Below are 18,782 nucleotides of genomic sequence, written 5' to 3' on the forward strand. Positions count from 1 at the left end.
AGCCTTGAATTGAATTCGCTTGTTTATCGGGAGCCAATGCAAGGACCGCAGAGTATTAGAGGTGGGGCAGGTCCGGGGCAAACCGACCACCGCCCTAGCCGCAGCGTTCTGGACTCGCTGTAAACGAAGGATCTCAGCTTGGTTCGCTCCTAGAAGGAGTGAACTGGCGTAGTCCAGCCGAGAGATAATTGAGCATTCATGGCTAATAATAAAAAAAAAAATGCTTTCTGAAGCCCACTAGTGAGTAAACATGGTGCGTGGGGAACGTTTCTAGTTTCTTAGTAAGTGGAGGGAGACAATTGACTTCAATATATTTGGGAAAGGCTGGGGGTGGATACTCCCTACGGGTGAACAGTTCTTTGTAATTGTTACAATTATCTATATATAGCTTGTAGTGCCCATGACCAAGTGTGTGTTTGATTCTCGCACAGTATTGATTAGCATATAGCATGAAAAGACTATTTCTACCATCTGCAGATATAACAGTTGCTTCTGGAAGTGTCCATTCACATAGGCGCCACCCCAGCAGGAATGTGGGCCCAGGACAAAGGATGCCCAAAGGCGAACATGTGAGTGTCATTTAATGTTGAACACTGCATGACATTTTCTGGCCTAAACAATTACGCCAGGAGCATAGAAGCGCGGTCCACACCGGTATAATGACTACACGTCCCGATAGTTGCAGGATGAATACCAGGCAGTGAAATGCGAGTGGTGAGCTCTGTTGCTGCACTGAGGGCTCAAGGCGGCTCGGTCTGGACTGGCTTCACTGGCACTCGCGTCTAGGAACATGCCTCCAGAGCAGCGCATGCACTGCCCAAGCTCGACCTAAACATGCATTGGCATAGCCAATAGGTCTCGCCTTTGTGGCCTTATAAGTATTTAATTATGCAGCACAATATTCTTGGTGCAACAACATCAACTGTTGCGAGACCTATTGGCTATGCTAATGCTTGTTAATTTTGCAAAAGAACGAGCGCCGACAAAGCAGAGACCATAAAACCACAGAGAAGCACACTGCAAAAGATTACACCGTGGATTCAGCCACATCTTCAAAAATACCAAGTGAAAGGACTGCAACCCCCCCGGCCAAGAACGCTCCCTTCTGAACACACCAAAACACCAAGTGAAATCACTACCACCCACCTGGGCCAAGCACGCTCCCTGCTGAACACATCGAAAAACCAAGTGAAGTCACTACCACCCACCCGGGCCAAGCACGCTGCCTGCTGACCAACCCGAGACACTAAGTGAAATCACTCCAATACTGGGATCCCCCCTCCACGAACAAGCATGCTGACTGCTTAACAACCCGCCACACAAAGTAAATCACTCAAACCCACCTGGCCAAGCACGCTGCCTGTGGAACAACCCCGATACACTAAGCGAAATAACTCCAACCCCCTCCCATGAACAAGCATACTGACTGCTGAACAACGCGTGACACAAAGTGAAATCACTCCACCCCACCTGGACAAGCACTCTGCCCGCTGAGCATCCCTGAAACACAAAGTGAAATCACTTAAACCCCTTCACCCCTCCCACCACCACCACAACAAGCACGCTGCCTGATAAACAACCCCAAGACACCAAGTGAAATCACTCCAACTAACCCCGACACCCACACTGACTGTTGAACAACCCGAGACACAAAGTGATATCACCGCAACCCACCCCCTCAACACGCTGACTGCTTAAAACCCTGAGACACAAAGTAAAATGATGACTCCAACCCACCCGACCAGGCATGCTGCCAGCTGAACACCCCGAGACACCAAGTGAAATGATACCAGCCCATCCGGCCAAGCATGCTGCCTACAGAACAACACTGAGGCACCAAGTGAAATTGCTCCATCTCAGTCAAGCGCGCTGCCTGCCGAAAGAACCTGCCGGTACATGCAAACCGTTACAAACAGGAATGTCAGTGCAGCCCAAGCAGCAACGAATCCTCCGATGCTAGCAATGCTGAGGCTGCTGGCAAATAAAGCTGTAACCGTAGGTAAAGAGTTCCTACCTCCGTCAGCGCCTGCTGCCAGCACCTTGGCGATAGGAATTAATCCTGATATTGTTATTAAGGCAAAAATAAACTCCGACATGGTTGAAGGGACGAAAACGCTCGATGGCTTGGCTGCACCCCCTCCATAAGTTGGAGGCGAGCCTCAAGTCTTGCAGTGGTAATTTAGAAAATGTGAATAGAAATTCTTCTGCTAAAGGAGCCAGGCTGCCTGATACCTGCTTTCAGCAGGATTTGTAGGTGTGTGTATGTGTGGGAGCAGCGTGTGTGTCTTGACTTTTCAATGCGGAGTACGTCTGATCTTGCATCACACCGGCGGGGCAGTGAGAGATGCCAGCGGATGGGGACTCACTGATTAATCACAGAATCTACAATATACCCCCTTTGTGTCCACATAAATCAAATCTATTACTTACTGAAAGGCATTTAACAAAATGGGAAAATAGCTTTGCAGCCTGTGAGCATAGTAACCCGTCGTTATTTGCTGGTGCCTTTTAAAAGTAACTCAGTGGAATAGGCAGATGGGATTCGGGGTGTGCGCAATGGAATCATCCAGTTTTACTGAACGAAAGGAACTGCTGGAGGTGCTTTATTCAATAATATTTCAAATTAAACTAGCGCGCTCTGTAAAAAAAAAACGAGGAGAGGAGGAGGCAGCAGTGGGAGGGACGAGAGGAGGGGGTGAGTGCGATTCACTTGCGAGAGCGAGCAGCGCCTGGAGCGATAATTGCTCCCATATGGCGCTGCCGGCTCCCACAAGTGAATCGCCACATGTGCAATGGAACGCGTGCACGTTTGTGGCTGAAAAGTCAAAGCAATCCCAAAAGGTCTTTTTGCCTCCGCAGCGCATGCGCGCTGCGTAGGCGAGACCTAAAAATGATTTGGGTGACTCCCACAGAAGATGCGCGGTTGCCATGATTAAATGAATATTTTTTTTTAATGAGTTAGGTGACCCGAGTGCATCAAGACGTGCAGCCGGTATGATTTATTGTTAACGAAAAAAAATTTGAGTTGGGAGACTGGGGCGCACCGACGCAGAGATGCCGTGATTGGGCGAGCTGCCTACAAGACGCGCAGCTGCCACCGTTTAATGTCAATTTAAAAAACTACGAGTTATGCAAAATAAAGCTACGGCTGCCATTGTTTGAATTGCCCGTGTAGTGTTTACATGAAAACGGGCTTCGTATTGAAACATTAAGCATGGCGCCCTGGTCATGTGGAGCAGAGAGTTGATAAGCGGTTCCCAGGAGCCTAGGAGCAGAGAGCTGATAAGTGGTCCCTAGGGATGAGGAGCAAAGGGTTCAAAAGCAGTCCCCTGCAGGGAAGCATGTCCTGCTGCAATAGGAGAGAGTAATTTAAAAAAATTGTGCTCACAGACCTAAATGAAACACACTGAGTAACAACACAAGTAAAAGAACCAGTCCTTAAGGAATCAAGTATTTCGCTCTGAGAGACCACGAGAGAGCAGCAGTGAGCAGAAACGCCAGAAAGCGAGTCGCCATTCTGGTGCAGCGAGCTGCGAGCAGGTTGTTCCTTGTCTGCTCCCAGAGCCCCTTAGGCTGCTGCTGCTAAAGCCCCCCGCTTTGCAATCGGTATACAGTGCCCGTGCCCGTGCCTGTGTCCATAACTTGATACTTGTCAAGCGCCCGGAGCTCAGCGCTAGACGAGGCAGGACGAGACGGGCCATGGGGGGGGGGGCAGCTGGTGGTGTGCAGTTCGGCACAGAGGCAGCGCCCTCCGGGTTTCGTGCCCCTGGATCTTTGGTCCCTCATCCTGCGTCGAGAGAGCTGTAAGAGAGCAGCAAGTGAGGGGAGAGCGGCTGCGTGGAACATCATCAGCAGAGAGCCGGTAGACGCCGCCCAGCTGCCCAGCTAACAGTAACTGCAACCGGTAAGCATCAGCCTCTGGTTATTTAGTGGGTCCTCATTTGCCTCTACCTCCGCCCCTCGGCCCCCGGACCCTGAAAAGAGGTGCCCCTTGTGCCCCTGCTGGCGGACTACTAAACCAACTGCGCTGATTGCGATTTACACGTCAGGGCCAGAGAGTAGCAGAGAGCGGAACGGAACGCCAGAATCATCAGAAATGCCATTACCCCTCCGCGACCTACAAGCAAGCGAGCGAGCCTCGCCACCTTTGCTGAGGCTGCTCACAGGTGCCTTTAGCCTGCTTTCAGCCTGCCTGCCCACCACCCGCCGCCCAGAGACTCGGTGGTGTTGCTGTTTTTGGGGGCACATGGGGGTCTCCGGGGGCTGACACACGATAGTGTGCATAGAGGGGGGCTGAGTGGAGCATCAGAGAGTGGACGTCTATCTGGACGGAAAGAAGAGCGACAATTGGCAAATTTAATCTGCACTCCGGGCAGGAACCCTGATAAACTGTTCTTGGGCTGTTGCAGGCGGGAAACAACACTTACAACGCAACTTTTACAACGCACTACCTTTACAACAAAACGTTTACAACGCAACATCCATTACAACGCATGCCATTACAACGCAACCATTACAACACATGTCACTACAACACATACCACTACAACGCATGTCATTACAACGCAGTCATTACAACGCATACCATTACAATGCATACCTACACTATCCAACACTTACCCTACTGTTGCACCCCCTGGAGTTAGAATAGTAATTTTTACCCCTACACTATCTAATACTTACCCTACTGTTGCACCCCCTGGAGTTAGAATAGTAATTTTTACCCCTACACTATCCAACACTTACCCTACTGTTGCACCCCCTGGAGTTAGAATAGTAATTTTTACCCCTACACTATCCAATACTTACCATACATTCAATCTAATGGTATGTGTTGTAATGGTATGCGTTGTTAATGTAGTATGCGTTGTAACGACATACATCCATTGCAGGCTGCTGTGGCCTATCCCCTGGTGGATCGTGGCCCCAGTAGTTCTTTCTCCACCACCTCTGGGCTACCATCACCCCTGGGAGGGAACAGGGAGTGTGCACTACTCTCCGAGCCGTCTCCCCCGGGGTTGTTCAACACCAAACTCAGGTGGCCCACTGTCACATCCTCGGATCAGCGACTTTTTCAGCAAAGCTGTACTATAAACTGGCTCTCCCCCGACTCCAATACCACAGCATGATGCGGACAAAAAAGCAGATATCCAGGTCTACGACAACCACTCCTCTCCCAGCCCTGTTCTCATCAAAAGCTCAATTCCAGAGAATCTTCACCTATCCTCGCCCAAAGTCCTTGTCTTACATGAGACCGACCAGCTGCATACGCTCTCCCAGGATGACGCCATCACGATCCAGGACAGCTCCATTGTTTTATTAAGTGCTTTCCCCACAGTCGCGGGAAAACCATGCCCAACAGTGTCTGGCTCAGACTCTATAATCACCACTGTATTAAATACCACTGTGTTAAATACTGCGGCTAAGCTACAGGTTCAATGCCAAGTCCACGGCAGCGTTCTGTCCCCATCTTCAGAACACCCTGGCAACTGCAAAGCGGCAGACTCAACACCGAAGCTCTCACCACAATGCAGCCCATGTCCAGATGTACCCCATATCAGTCACAAGGACCCTCCATCTTTAAAAAAGAGCCTAAAGTTCGAAAGTCCTCTGTTCTCGAATAATTTATCCAATCGACTCTTGGCTTCCGTAGAAGCCCGTATCGAAGAATCCCTTGCTCACACACTTGGCTTTAGCCCGCATTCCAACTCTTCTAGTACTGTGCAAGAGGACCAGGAGCTATCCCTGTTTGCCTCCTCGGGAGCTATAAACTCTATTTCAGTCTTGTTGACATCCCTTCATGCAAAGCAAGATGCAATTGCCACAGCCATGCTATGGCAGTCGCAGAAAATGGAACTGCAGATCGACCTAATTCAAACTCTGGCTTCTGCACTGTATGACCTGGGCTCCAGGCTAAGCTCTCTTGAAGGATCTGCAGGGCCGCCGGACAACCTGAATTACTGTTCTTGCCTTCCAATAATTAATAAACTTTCATCTCTCCCAGAAATCCTGGGCGCACTCCTGGACAGTGTGAAGTGTAACAGCAATGGAATCAGGTCAGCAAAACCCATGCAAGAGCCCCAAATCTCAATCTCCTCTGAAGAGCCCCCACGCACCATTACTTCGGCTGGCCCCTCATCAGGGAGAAAAACTATCCCTCCTCCTTTTGAACCAGTCCTTAAAAGCTCAGCTCGTTTTTCATCGGCGACCAGCCCAGTCAATCCCAAAGCGGGTTTGGAAATCACCAAGATTAGCAGCCTAACACCAACGCAACCAGCGATTCCGCGGCCCCACCCGACCGATACAGCCCATACAAATATGATCCACATGTCTTCCAATCTTCCAATGAAACCTCCATTGTCAAGGAGGGAGAGAAAGAAACTTAAAAAACAATCCAAAAACAGTGCATAGCGAAAAGGAGAGCGGGGCTTGATGGGTCAGCGGCACTCAGTCTGCCAGTTATTAAATCAAGGGGCCTTTCTTATTTTCCCATTTTTAACCTGCCCTCAAAATCTAAAACAAAAACTACTGAGACAAGAATGACTCCCGTGGGCATTAAGGATATCAGTGAAAAATCGGGGCTATTGACACAGGGAGTGCCCCTGGCTTCAAGAGTCATCAAATTATATTCCACAATGGCAATGCATGGATCTCTGCCAAATGAAACTAAAGGAATAGCTACTCACGACCAAAGCCTCAGCAGCCAGAACAACACTGCACAGCCCTCAACAGCAATGCAAGATGCACGGAACATCCCATTCAAAGGCCAGGGAATGGTAAAAATATTGAATGCAGACTTCCAAACTGCAATAGAGGGCGAAGCGGCGGGCCGTTGTGCGAGCCACTTGCCAGCGGATCCAATCAAAGCCGGTTGGGACTCCTCTACACACAAGCAGAGGCCTTTTCTGCCCCAATTTACACAAATTCCAGGAGCGAAAAGTCACCTGGACGGGAACAATCATTCAACTGAAGCACGTCCCCAACAGCATCTTCAACCTATACAGCTAGGAGTCAGAATTATCAAAGTCCGGAAAAGAAAGCAGACCTTGTTTTTTTCCCTCATTATGTCCATAAGGGCCCACATGACATCCTAAACAGAAGCAACCTTATCCGTCTTTTCAACTACGTTCCAGCGCTGTCCGGGGGCACTTCTTTAGCCCTAACATCGGTCAAGTTCTCCTCAATACCAGGCAAAGGGGGCTCAGAGGCCACCATTACAATGTGGTCCCGGGAATCCACTAGGGATGCAAGCTTCAGGGAAGCCAGCCTTTTCAAAAAACTGGGGCATTGAAATGTTGGTTCCTATACAGCAAAAATATCCTCATGTTCTTCTTCCGGAGGCCCCAGTGAAGCAGCTCATTAGCGTTCTGAAGGGGTCCCGGGGTGCAACCCATGCCTGGCTTCCAGAAGCGTCGAAAGTGGGTAATCTCATAAACATTTTATGTAACAATAACCAACGCCTGATAAGCTGCAACTCTAGCCGCCCTGTCTCCCATGCCATGGACAGCCATAATGGGTATCCTGAATCAGAGCCTGCAACCGTATGTGCCCAGCAGCGCTCCTCCTAACGGGGAAGCCAACTGGTCCGATTCTAAACTGACTATCTTGTCATGGAATGTGGCCGGGCTAAAGTCAACTTTTGCCTCTAAATCAGCCGTGGAATTTCTGAACAAAAGTGACATCATTTGTTTCCAAGAGACCTGGTCTCTATCTGCATCGCCTCTGCTCGGCTATTAGGAACTTTTTCAATCAGCCACCCAGGCCAACTCCTACGGAAGACCTTCTGGTGGGCTCTCAATTTTCATCAAGCAGAGGTGTAAGATAGCAGCCACCCCTATTCTTTGGAACTTGACGACAGTGCAAACCGTATTAATTACCGGCCTCTCATCTTCAGGCAGGGCTTGCTCCGTGCTCCTAATTAACTGTTACCATAATACAGCGAAAATTACAAAATCAATTGCAACAGATCTATTGATAAAACATCTGGAAGATCTTCTATCGGAATATGCATCCGCGGAGGTACTGTTATTAGGAGATTTCAACATCAAAGACCTGGCAACCAACGCCCTTCCAGTCATTAAAACTAAAGAGCAAGAAGCCATGACCACCTTTTTAATCAATCACAATCTTCGCTCTGCTCAGCAAATTACACTGGAACAGAACCCGGGTGCTCATTTTTCACCAACATTTAAGAACATCTCGACTATTGACTATATCTTCCTATGACCACTTCTGGGAAATAAACTATTCAGGATGGAAATTCCCTATCGTTCGGAGAGCGATCATAATCCCTTAACGGTAACAATGCACCTGCAAACACCAGTCGCCGCTGAAAAAATTGAACTGGGGCATTCAATGCAGGTCGAACTCCACACCTTAGTCAGAAGAATGAAATGGGACTCATCGGGTTCTGTCAAGGTGGGCACTTGGCTTACGGGAGAAACTCCAACCTTCAGGCACAATGCTCCCACAGACTTACATCACCGGTGGGATAACGCTATCGTCAAATTACAAGACCTCTTAACAGGTCACGTGGCTCAACACAGATCCCATGGGTCACGTCAGAAGCGGACCCTCGTTCCAGTGTTAGTCACCCAAAGAAAAGCCCTAAGGAGGGCCGTGCGTCTGCACAAATTGGTCGGCTCTGCGCACTCTGCCAATAATATGGCCTCATTGCGCAAGGCCTTCAAAAAGTCTTCATGGGAGGCCAAGAGACTAAAAGAACAGAATGAGTGGCTAAAAATATTCACCTTGCTAAGTAGCAACAATCAGTCCCATTTCTGGATTCATATGAATAAGCTCCGTTCCTCGAATAACAACAGAGGAAACGCGGTTCGTGAAGAAGATTGGGCTAAGCATGTGACCCAACTATACCGCTGTGACACCTCGGAACCTGTGGTGATCGAACTAAGAGACCGTGCCGATTCCACCCAGACAGAAATCCATGAGCTGACCACTGCAGCCGAGGTCTCCAAGGGTCTGAGAGCCATGAAGAACGACGGTGCTCCCGGTCCCAACGGCCTTCCAGCCGGAGTATTCAAATGCTCCCTGGAAGAGTGGGCAGAACTTTTGGCCCCCTTATATAACAACGTGTTTACGACCTGTCAGCTACCAGACTCAAGGTTAGGCTCGATTTTATGCCCCATATTTAAGAAAGGAGACGCCACGCTCCCTGCTAACTACCGACTCATCGCCCTATTAGATCTTAAGGCCAAGGCATATGCCCGGTGTCTCCTTAGGTCGCTAGAAAAATGGGTAGCAGAAAACAACATCCTACCATACTTCCAAACAGGATTTCGAGCCTCGGCCTCCACAATAAAGAATATCACAACCTTAGCCATTCTGAGTCAACAAGCAGCACAAAAAAATCATCTTCCACTTTACTGCTGCTTCATTGACTACAGCGCAGCTTTCGATAAACTGTCTCGTAACATCCTATGGAGGAAGCTGGATAAGTGGGGGATTCCACAGAGCCTGCTAGGAGCACTTATTTCCTTGCACAAGAACACCTGGGTGTGAATTAAAACTGGCCCAAAGACAGTCTCAACAAAAATTGCTACTGAAGATGGCTTGAAGCAAGGCTGCGTTCTTGCCCCTCTTTTGTTCAATCTTTACACTGCCGACCTTGGATCATTCCTGGAGAACAGTAATCTTCTCCCGCCAAAATTGGGCCTTGCTAAAAAGAATCTGCACATACTACAATATGCCGACGATATTGTCATTATGGACCAGGCAAAATCAAGTCTTCAACGAGCGCTAAGTATGCTCCATATATATAATACCGCCAACGCCTTAAAAATCAACCAGGAAAAGACCAAGGTTCTGATATTCGGCGGATGTAAGAACAAGAAAAGTTTAAAGTGGCATATTGGACCTGCAAAGATCAATACAACTTCAAAATATAATTATATGGGAGTCTGGTTTAGCGAGTCCTCTAGACCATCAGCTCACTTAGCCGCCATGAAAAAGAGAGCAGGAGCAATAACATGCTCCCTGACCCGACTAAACCAGTCCCTGGGCAGCCCTTCTGCAGAACCCATTTTGAAGGTGATTAAAGCTACTCTTCTCCCCGCCTTAAACTATGGGAATCAGGCCTTCCCTGGTGCATGTTCTGTTAGTCTTGACCTCGCCCAAGTTTCCACCTACAAAAAAATCCTTCATCTTCCGAATTTCATTCAGTGGCAAGACTACGTTTGGAGCTGGGCCTACAAAGACAATCAATCTATTGCGAGGCAGACACTCTGAAATATTTTATAAGGATACTAAAAGCTGCAGATAATACCTTAAAATCCCGGCTAAAAGAAACTTTTGCCAGCGCCGGAAACCCTTGGAATTGTCAGATTATAAAGGCCATAAAAACGCTAGAGATTAATAACTCATTATTACTTTCAGACACTATTCCATATGCAGCCTGGAAAAAGGTTATCAATAAGCAGGTCAAACTAATCTCCCATCGGATGGACCTCCAGGCCTTAAAAACATCCACTGTTTTGCTCCCCCTGAATACCTCATACACCCCCGGGAAACCGCAATCTTATCTCCTGGAAAATCTAAATGCAGCGGCTAGGAAGAACATAATGTTTATGCGTCTTCTAGGTTTGCGATCTACGGACTTTAACCCATGGGCTCCAACAAGCGATAGGGGGGCCTGCAGACTGTGCAACTACCATACCAAATCATGGCTGCATCTTCTGTGCTGTTGCTCTGCCCTGGATGCCCCTAGAAGACTTCTTTTAAAACCCTTATATTTGAAATGGGGCATCAGGTCATGCTGGGAGGCATCGGCCCTGTGTTTTATGTCCACAGATACTCAAGTGCTCGCAAGGACTGGAAAATTTGTGAGACTCTTGGACAATCTTTTTTATCCTCTTTGGCCCCCGTGCTCCCAGCTCCTCCCCCAAAAAAACTCATTACAGACTTTTTTTGTCCCTCTGTTTAGTACCTTCTGACTTAATTTATTTTATTTCAGGCCTAGCACAGCAATGTGATCACACTGGTAATTTCAAGATTGTTTTTATATGTATAGGATCTTAAACCTGGATAGTTTGCTTTCCAGTTTCGCTTTCTAACACAATAACTGTGCTAATGGCGATATTTTAAAGCAATGGTTTTAAGTAACTGCGCTAACTTCAAACAGTCTTTATGGGAGGTTCCAAAAGGAGACAAGGAGGTACTAAGGAAGAGCTACCAAGCCAAGTCACAAATCCAAAGCAACCATATAGAAAAGACAGTAACAGAAGCCAATTGAAAAGATGGGTGGAAAATGAGTGGGGCTTCTATTCCATACCTCAATACAGTATGCCTTGCAGTGCAGGGTGTGCGCTGCGCTGGCTTGAAGTAAAAAGGCTTTTAAGGCAGGTGAGGACCGCAGAAACTACAGCTATAGCTGGAGGAATAACATAGGGCCAGACCAGGGTTCCGACTCACCCTGGCCCCCTTATCCAGCTCCCGCCAACACAGACACTGACACCAGCCCTGTAATCAGATGGCCAACAGCAGCACACCTCTGCTTGATCCAGCTCGTTCTGGTCACGTGACTGTGAGATCGTGTAGCAGCTTAGAAGTAAGCGTCAGCTCCACCAGTCAGCACACATTTTTTTATATTAAATCATTGACTTATACTCTATGAATACATTCCTGCCACAGTGCCATTGGGTGACATAGAGAAAGCGTTTGATCTTGTGGGCATCCAGATACCCACCCTAACTCAAAAGGTTAACTGCAAATGTGCACAAGAAATCTAAACTCACAATTCTGGTTAACTCTGAGGAGGCAGGTTTTTCGCTGTATTTCTAATTTCTCTGGCCCTAAGGATATTCTCTAAATCTAGGAATATCCAATTTGTATCAGAAATAGTGGCAATATTTTCTAAAATCGAATGGTATAAAGTTAACAAATTAAAACAGGCAAGCCTCTTATTTAACTGAAAAAAATAAAATTGGATCTCATTAATTAAACCGCAGACACATCCTTTCACCCGAAAGGTACATAGGAATACTCGACAATAAGTAAATAGAAAATGTCTCATCTCTTAACTACAAGCCACTCCTTGAAAAGGTTAACTTTCTGGTTTGTACACTCAATATCCATAATGAGACTGGCTATATGAATCAAAATACCCATCCTTCCACTTTTTATCTTTTTTTGTTTCTCTGGCCTTCCGTGAGTTATCAAAGCCAACTTTTTCGAACTGTGATAGAGTATTTGTGGGGTATGTTAATGTACAAAGGGGCATATTACCAACAACTAGCGATAATTATCGCTATGTTGGTTTAGCGGCGATATTTTTATCGCCAAGCTGCGGCGATTTTTATCGCTTAGGAACCTTGCTATTATTAAGTTTATCTCCTAAGCGAGAAAAATCGTCCGAAATGCATGAATATCGCTGAAAAGTCAGTGATATTCATACATTACCGAGCTAATGCTCTTAGCCATGTTATCCACCTACCATTGGATAACATGGCTAAGAACTGCTCTGGGGCAGGTGTTAGCTTTTGGAGATATTCGCGCTTAGCGCGAATATCTCCAAAAGTTGGTAATAGGAGATAGCGATGTTAGCAACTGTTTCCAGTCGCTAACATCTTGGCACGCCCACTTTGCATGTCATTAGTGATAAATATCACTGACATGCAAAGCGGGCCCAAGATGGTCGCTATCTCCTACTAGCTGTCGCTAACTGGTGTTAGCGACAGCTAGGTAATAGGGAGATAATTTTATCTCCGCTTTCTTGGCTTTTAAAGCCAAAAAAACGGAGATAAACCCCCATGATAATATGCCCCTTAGTTCTTAATTTTTCAACACTTAGTGGTTTCAATTTTCACCATATCCACAGCTGCAGTAAATAGTTGTTACATTTAACACCATCCTCCCTGAAGTGCTAATGGTGTAGCCGGTGATTGGTTGCATATATTCTAGCTTTTCCCAGTACTGAATCATTACTACGACTAGATTTTTTAGTTTAATTAGCTCACAAATGAAAGCGATTATCATCCCGGAGCCAAAGGAGACCATACGGGGGTTCTTCCTAATATCCATCTTCAGAAGATCTTTTATTGCTATATTTGTTGCCAGATCTCAGATAATTATCTAAGAACTTAAATATTTTAACCTATGCTTATATATGTTCTTTATATCATTGTATCATAAATCCTTTATCTTCTGTTGCATCATGGAATCTGAAATTTGATTGTATGAATCATCCTACTACAATTGAAAAAAATCTGGCTTTAATATGCTAAGGCATGCGTACAGATGCAGGAAAAAAAGGACCATGTCTGTGTTTATATTAAATACAGGGATTGCTAGCGAGAATGTGTTAATAATAAACGGCATGCACTGTACTTAGTGACCGAGGAAAAAAGCCCATAGAACTTCCAAAAATGTCTCAAGAGTAAAAGTGATAATAGCACAAGATTATGCCGAATGGTCTTCAAAATGGAATGTAAGGCACTGTCTCCTTAATCCACGCATGAGTTGCACCTATGTAGCTCAGATTACGTGCATTTATAAGCAAAACATTGAGACAGCAGATTTACAAGCCCCTTGAACCACTTTAGCACCACCGTTGCATCGCTGGTTGGGATGCAGCGGCGGCGTAAATAATACACCACGTTGCTACCCATTTACAACTAGGGAGATTGATCGCCTTGTAAAGCCCTGCGCCACAATATACCTGCATCAGGTATAATGTATGCAGAGTGGGAGTTGCCACATGGGAAAGCCTCATAGAAGTGACAAATGAAATCTACAAGATTTCACTGCGCCACTTCTAGTACGCCACTGCGTCAAAACCCAATGCCTGCTTGGAGCAAGCATAAGGAGAGATGCAGATGCAGTGTATTAAGAATAGGCCTCCCCATGAATTGCTGGAGTTGCGTTGTGCTTGCAACATGACTCCAGCAATGCATGACTAACACCAACAGATGCGTGAGAATTTCTGATGCACCTGTCTATCCTTGTTCTAATGTGTGCCATATTGTAAATACGGCGCATCCATGGTGTCGCAAGGGTTTTGCACGCAGGGAAGCTGACTGCAACAGTTTCTTGTAAATACACCCTTGGGACCTTTCTTTTTTAATGCGGTATGCGCTTTCTATCTCTTGGTGTGACCAGCTGGTAGTAGTTTGAATGCACTGCTGTCCCAGGTACCAGTTATCAAAGAAAGAGAGAGGTTGAGCAGCCAAAGTATTGGGATTTGAAAGAAGCACATGAATCAGAACGCATTGACATAAATCCCGCATTTAAACTTACGTGTATAAGGACCCCAGAATGTTGTCAAACAACAAAAGGACAACGATAATCCACCCCACAGACAGTGGGGAGTATTGGTGACCAATCCTTCTTTGGTTTAAGATCGTAATAAATAGATACCACTCTCTGTGCAGGTGAGTTCCATGGCGCATAGAGTACAATGAGGGAAAACGCTATAGTGAAACATGAGAAGTGCAGGAAATAAAGCGAAGGTTTTGTAAAACACAAATTTGAAGCATCTTTACATTTTCTAAAATGATTACATATGTGCTTCAGACTGCAGGTTCACTCTACTCGAAAGCCTTTCCACTAAATACGTTTAAGGGGTGGTTCTAGACACACAAGAAAACTTTACATTATGCCATGTTATGTAAACGTGAGTATGCACTAGGAAAAGGAATCTCTCATTTGTCGCTGGCTTTGAGGGGAAAGAGCCCTTTGTCAGAGCTGAGGATGAGAAAATAGCATCAGATAGAGGGAATAGTCAGGGGGTGACAGGTCACAGGGTGGGAGTCAGGGCACCCCCAAAGTAAACAAGAAGCGAACTCTGCCAGGCTGCCCCGGGACACCGAAGGGGGCCACCTAAGAGGGCGGCCACCCTTAGTGCCACACGATGGCACAGAACCAGCTGCAGTCTAGTGTTGGGGACCTGTGGGCTCCCTGGGTGACATCACTTCCGGCGGGGGAAGGGGGGTGTGGGGGGAGGGTATAATTACCTGTGCCGCCATCGGAACGCCCTCTGATTTTTGATTATTAGATTAGATTTTCATTTTCGGATCGGAGATGGTGCACATCGGGGCTGCGCTGCAGCCGGATGCCGGACCTCTTGGTGAACAGCTGATCTGGTGATTCCGACGTCGGAGCTGCGCCGGCCGCCATTTGCTTCCGGTTCTTGATAGAGACGGCCCCCAGAGGACCTGATTGGACCAGCGGATCTGCCGGAGCCGATGACTGCATCAGCTGATCCCCCAGACACTCGGTAGGCGCCATTTCTGTCCTTTGGGATAGATCTGGCCTGTTTTAATTGCTTTATCAGCTTTGTGCTGAATTTCTGTCAGGAGTTTTGATCTGCTAAAGTGCTTGTTAATTGCTGTGAGTATATGACTGTTATCCTTGCTCCTACTGACTGCAATTTGACTTGTTAAATTCTGCCTGACTAAATTCCTTAGCTTGTTCCTGTGCCCTGATTGCTTTGGCATTGCTGCACTGTGTCCAATTGATTCCTGCAACGTGATTTTAATAACAGTTTGCACCTTGTAATTGTGGCGCTCTGCTCATCGAACCACTTCCACTGCCTGATTGACTTTACCTTTCAGATTCCAATTGCTCACCTACGCTCTGCTTGTTGAAACACTTCCGCTGCCTGTTTGATTTTACTTTTCAGATCCCAGTTGTTCACCTGCGCTCTGCTCGTTGAATCTTTTCCATTGCCTGATTGATTTGCTTGATTTATCTTGCACACCGATACCCGGCCCGCTCTGCCCTTTCTCCCGCTCCTCTAAGGCGCAGGGCCTGCGTCTTCCTGGCTTGACTGGGGCCAGGCTGCGCACCAAAGAGGGGAAGGAGAAGAGCTTTAAACCCCCCCCCCCACCCCATCCAGCTGCATTAAAATGACCACGGAGGCAGACGCCACGGCCCAACCCGGCGCCGCCCCCGAAGACGACATGGAATGGCAGATTAAAATGAAGAGGGGGCGCGAATCGTGCCCCGACTCACCAGAGAAAGTATCAAAGCTTGCCCGCCCTCCCCCCACAAGCAGCGAAATACCAACCTCAAACCGCTATCTGGATCTCCAAGGTACCCAGGACGGCGACGCCCCCCCTCAAGACCACACTACTCCTCAGGTCCCACCAAGCGACAAAGGATCCCCCCCATCATCTTGAAGAACCTAGCCTCTTACAAGGCCCTGGTGGACATACTGGATGAATACTGCTCCTCCGCCTACACGATCAAGCCCAGGCAAGACCACGCCAAGATTATGCTCACCACCCCAGAGGACTACAGGAGCGTGACCAGCATACTTACCGACCAGAACATGGAGTATTACACCTTTCCAATGACCACGGAAAAAGCCCAGCACTTTGTAATACGGGGCCTCCCAGCAAATGCATCGCTTGAGCACATCACTGGGGACTTAGCTGAACGCGGGCTTCCAGTCAAAAATATCGCACAGATTACCTCTCCAGCAGACAAGAGCAAGACATTTCCCCTCTTTGTCGTAACCCTGTCAGCAAGCCATGATGGGAAACCAGCTGACCTCTCAGGAGTCACATGCCTCTGCAGCTGCATCGTCACCACTGAAGCACCAAGAGGGAAACGAGGACCAGTCATGTGCTACAACTGCCAGCGCTTGGGGCACACCTCTGCCTTCTGCAAACAGAAGCCAAAGTGCGTACGCTGTGGAGGAGAGCACACCTCTAACCAATGCACTAGGAACCGGGAAACTGAACCAGCAAAATGCGCCAACTGCGCAGGACCACATCCAGCAAGCTAACGCGGCTGCCCCTACCTCCAGAAGGCAAAGAAGGAATGCCAACGCCAACCCCCACAACCACAAAAGACTTCCCTACACTCAACAACGACGGACCAGGGGCAAAGGAAGACTTACAAACCCTCAATGACACACAGGATCCCAAATGGCAGACCAACCAACAGCCATAGCAGCGCTCGCATGGATGGAAGATCATACGCAGAGACAGCTAAACCCAAACAGGACAGCCCAGCACCAACAACCACCCCAGCACCAACTGCCGCCCCAGCACCAACGGCCGCCCCAGCACCAACGGCCGCCCCAGCACCATCCTGTGAGTTAGGATCAGCCATCAACTGGCAGGAACTCATCGCGAAGATTGCAAAAACAGTCGCAGACATGAACATCCACCCGGTGGTGACAATGGTGGCGAGTCCTATCGCCGGACTTTTCCAGGGCGAAGACAACACCAGCAATGGCAGCAAAATCTAAAAGAAACTCCCTCTTCGTGATGTGGAATGCTAATGGCATTCAGAAGAAAACTGCAGAACTCCTGCACCTGATGGAAACCATGGACATGGATATAGCGCTTATCTCCGAGACCCACCTCCAAGGAAGCCAGAAGCTCAACATAGCAAACCACAGGGTATACCGCACAGATCGCACCACTGGAGCCAAGGGCGGAGGAACAGCGGTGATCGTCAGCACAAAAGTGAAGCACCACAAGATCTCTCTACCACCAGTTGGGAGCATTGAAGCAACTGGCATACAGATCCAGACATCTGCAGGCCCGCTGTGGCTGATCGCTGCCTACTCCCCCCCAGGCAAGCTAGTCCCAAAGGACCTGGATGCTTTATTGGACCCCAGCATCCCCACACTAATTGGAGGCGACCTTAATGCCAAGCACAAATGCTGGAACTCTCGGATGGGAAACCGCAAAGGACACGCCCTACTCGCCCATTCAAAGAAGGAGGACTTTGTAGTGGCAGGCCCGACTCAACCAACACACTATCCAGGCTCTGCACTATATAAACCGGATGTTCTGGACATAGTGGTCATGAAGCATCTCTCCCAGTCTATGGAGCTTGAAACCCTAACAGCGCTGACATCCAACCACAACCCAGTGTTGATCACAGTTGGAGACGTACTTGAAGACCAGCAACAGGGCATCAGGCACAACTTCAAGAAGGCGGACTGGTGCCTATACAAGAGATGCCTGGAGGAGACACTGGTCCCTGGTCCCCTAAGCAGCATTGAAGACATTGACCAGGCAGTCCACCACCTCACAGCCTCAATCCACACAGCTATTGCAGGCAGCACTCCAGAGCAGAAACTCCAACGATGCTCCATCTACGATCTCCCAAAGGGCATCAAGCAGTCAATAGCTGAGAAGAAGTGAGCCCGCAGAGAGTGGCAGAGGAACCGCACCCCCGACCTGCTGAAGAAGTATAATGAGCTGACAAGGCAGCTGAAGATACAAATAAGCCAGCACAGAGGTGAAAAATGGGAAGCAGCTACAGCTAACCTAAAGGTCTCAGACAACTCTCTCTGGAGAATGACCCGCCGCCTGACTGGGAAGAAGGAACCAAACCCACTGATCCAAGGGAAGACTCACCTGGCATGCAGCAACAGGGATAAGGCTGAGGTCTTTGCTGACACGCTGGAGGAATCCTTCAGGCCCAACCAGGCAAGCAAACTGGCAACAGAACTTGAGCAAGAGGTCGCCAAGCATCACCGGGAGCACCCGCCAGAAACAGAAACTGCACACATTGAGGAATGCTCAATGGGCGAATTACTGGCCCTGGCAAAATCACTAAAAAACGGCACGGCACCAGGGAAGGACAGAATAGTCAACCAAGCCATCAAGATGCTCCCAGATACCGCAGTGGATCACCTTGCTGAGATATTTAACGCATGCATGCAGCACCAGTATTTCCCAAACGCCTGGAAAGAAGCAAGAGTCGTCGTATTCCCCAAGGCTGGGAAACCACTGCGAGATCCTGCAAACTACCGCCCCATAAGTCTGCTATCTGGCCTATCAAAACTCTTCGAAAAAGTTATC

Source organism: Lissotriton vulgaris, chromosome 6 (genome assembly GCF_964263255.1).
Source record: "Lissotriton vulgaris chromosome 6, aLisVul1.2, whole genome shotgun sequence".
Lineage (NCBI taxonomy): Eukaryota > Metazoa > Chordata > Amphibia > Caudata > Salamandridae > Lissotriton > Lissotriton vulgaris.